At 47.7% G+C, this 3,068-nt stretch overlaps 1 long non-coding RNA gene across 1 annotated transcript in view; it reads left to right on the top strand.

Annotated features, from left to right (window-relative positions):
* The first annotated feature begins 1,828 nt into the window (after positions 1 to 1,828).
* The window catches only part of LOC127913156 (uncharacterized), a 4,894-nt gene continuing 3,654 nt past the window's right edge, over positions 1,829 to 3,068 (top strand). Inside the window, exon 1 of the long non-coding RNA XR_008084920.1 lies at positions 1,829 to 3,068. This exon is cut by the window's right edge and continues 2,152 nt beyond it. This is a non-coding gene — a long non-coding RNA (uncharacterized LOC127913156).

Raw genomic sequence — 3,068 nt, 5'->3', positions numbered from 1 at the left:
CCATAAAAGAGGATTATATCCCATAGAGTAGAAGGGGATTCAGACTAGCACACAGCATTTTCCACTTCACGAAGCATCACTTGCTTCTCTCACTTTTATCACATGAAACAATCTTTACAGACCCTCTTAGTGGAAATCCGACCGGGGTGCATCCTGAATGCATGGGCTCTGGTCTGAATGGAAAGGGGTCCATAGGACTCTGGTCAAAAGGGCTATATAGGGAAGAGGGGTCCTGGTCTCAAAAGTAGTGCACTATATAGGGAAGAGGGTTATACTCTGGTCTAAAGGGAAGAGGGGTCCATAGGACTCTGGTCAAAAGTAGTGCACTATATAGGGAATAGGGGTCCATAGGACTCTGGTCAACACTAGCACACTATATAGGGAAGAGGGATCCATAGGACTCTGGTCAGAAGTAGTGCACTATATATAGGGGATAGGGTGCCATTTGTGACGCATCCTCAGTAGTAAACCAGTCTTCAACAACATCGTACCTTAACTCTTAAAGGTGAGCTATTGTACCCACCCAGTAAAATGGATCGCCTTCTATCTTTATGTTAATTACAATGTGTTGTGAGACCTAGAAATCATTATATTGACATGTAAACCTACATGTTAGGAGAGGAAGGTTTAGCCTGAAGACGAAGGTTTACTGTTCACCTAGTTGTAAAGAACAGCCCCCTCTCTCTCTACTGTTCACCTAGCTGTAAAGAACAGCCCCCTCTCTCTCTACTGTTCACCTAGCTGTAAAGAACAGCCCCCTCTCTCTCTACTGTTCACCTAGCTGTAAAGAACAGCCCCCCTCTCTCTACTGTTCACCTAGCTGTAAAGAACAGCCCCCTCTCTCTCTACTGTTCACCTAGCTGTAAAGAACAGCCCCCCTCTCTCTACTGTTCACCTAGCTGTAAAGAACAGCCCCCTCTCTCTCTACTGTTCACCTAGCTGTAAAGAACAGCCCCCTCTCTCTACTGTTCACCTAGCTGTAAAGAACAGCCCCCTCTCTCTACTGTTCACCTAGCTGTAAAGAACAGCCCCCCCTCTCTCTCTACTGTTCACCTAGCTGTAAAGAACAGCCCCCTCTCTCTACTGTTCACCTAGCTGTAAAGAACAGCCCCCCTCTCTACTGTTCACCTAGCTGTAAAGAACAGCCCCCTCTCTCTACTGTTCACCTAGCTGTAAAGAACATCCCCCTCTCTCTCTACTGTTCACCTAGCTGTAAAGAACAGCCCCCCCTCTCTCTACTGTTCACCTAGCTGTAAAGAACAGCCCCCTCTCGCTCTACTGTTCACCTAGCTGTAAATAACAGCCCCCCCATATCTAACTTAACACAGAGCAGTAGTGTCATTCTACCCCACTTCTCCCCTAAACCCCACGTCGCCCCTAAAGCCCCACGTCGCCCCTAAAACCCCACGTCGCCCCTAAAACCCCACGTCGCCCCTAAAGCCCCACGTCGCCCCTAAAGCCCCACGTCGCCCCTAAAGCCCCACGTCGCCCCTAAAGCCCCACGTCGCCACTAAAGCCCCACGTCGCACCTAAAACCCCACGTTGCCCCTAAAACCCCACGTCGCCCCTAAAACCCCACGTCGCCCCTAAAACCCCACGTCGCCCCTAGAACCCCACGTCGCCCCTAAAGCCCCACGTCGCCCCTAAAACCCCAAGTCGCCCCTAAAACCCCACGTCGCCCCTAAAGCCCCACGTCGCCCCTAAAGCCCCTAAAACCCTACGTCGCCCCTAAAACCCCACGTCGCCCTAAAACCCCACGTCGCCCCTAAAACCCCACGTCGCCCCTAAAACCCTACGTCGCCCCTAGCACCCCACGTCGCCCCTAAAGCCCCACGTCGCCCCTAAAGCCCCACGTCGCCCCTAAAGCCCCTAAAACCCCACGTCGCCCCTAAAACCCCACGTCGCCCCTAAAACCCCACTTCGCCACTGAACCAAACAAAACAAGTCCCCTATGAAACCGAACAGAGCAGAGCCACTACGGATGTTGATGGCAGTTCTCATCTTTCATAGACTAGATGAAGGGGGCCCCCATTTTAATCCAGTCCTAGAAGGCAGCATGATTCATCTGTGCTCAGATAAGCCAAGCAGCTAGCGTTTGATCACCAGGCATTGTGTGTGCTCTGCAGACAGCCCAGGTGACCCCAGTATTAGAAATATAAATATGTACCCAGGGGATGGCTGTTGTCAAAAATTGATCAATGGGAAATGTAAGGTTAATTAATATTGTACATTCCTCAAATGATCTTCTTCGATAAGCACTCTGATCAATCAATGGCACTAATAATAGATTTTATTTCTGTGAATTGTCAAGTTTGAAAAAATATATATATATTTTATTTTCATGGTTGAAATATTTGTATGATAGTGTGAGATTTGTCTAAATAATAACTATTATGTGGATATAATGTAGTGTGTAATGTCGTGTACAAAATGAAACTCGTTTTTTGGGGGGGATGCAATAGCAGACTTGAACCACATGGTGACACTGTTGCCCACCAGAGGAGTTCCTGGCAGTATCTGTGTGTTTCCTGCCTCACCCTGAAGACAGTGATGATACACACAGAGCACACTGTAGCTCTTCTAAAAAAAACATCCATCCTCTCCTTGCCTACTCTCCTTGCCTCCTCTACTTCATTACTCTAATCTGAAAGAAATGACGAGGAAGGGGCTGGATACAAGCTGAATCGACGAAGTAGCGCAGAACATTCACTTTATAGCTTGATTGAAATTGAAAGGCAATGTTCCCACATTCACGGTAAACACTGCATTCACAGTAAACACTGCATTCACGGTAAACACTGCATTCACAGTAAACACTGCATTCACAGTAAACACTGCATAAACGGTAAACACTGCATTCACGGTAAACACTGCATTCACGGTAAACACTGCATATTCACGGTAAACACTGCATTCACGGTAAACACTGCATTCACGGTAAACACTGCATTCACAGTAAACACTGCATTCACGGTAAACACTGCATACACAGTAAACACTGCATTCACAGTAAACACTGCATTCACGGTAAACACTGCATACACAGTAAACACTGCATTCACAGTAAA

This window comes from Oncorhynchus keta, chromosome 28, assembly GCF_023373465.1.
Source record: "Oncorhynchus keta strain PuntledgeMale-10-30-2019 chromosome 28, Oket_V2, whole genome shotgun sequence".
Classification (NCBI taxonomy): Eukaryota; Metazoa; Chordata; class Actinopteri; order Salmoniformes; family Salmonidae; genus Oncorhynchus; species Oncorhynchus keta.
This window is presented reverse-complemented; position numbering and strand designations above follow the sequence as displayed.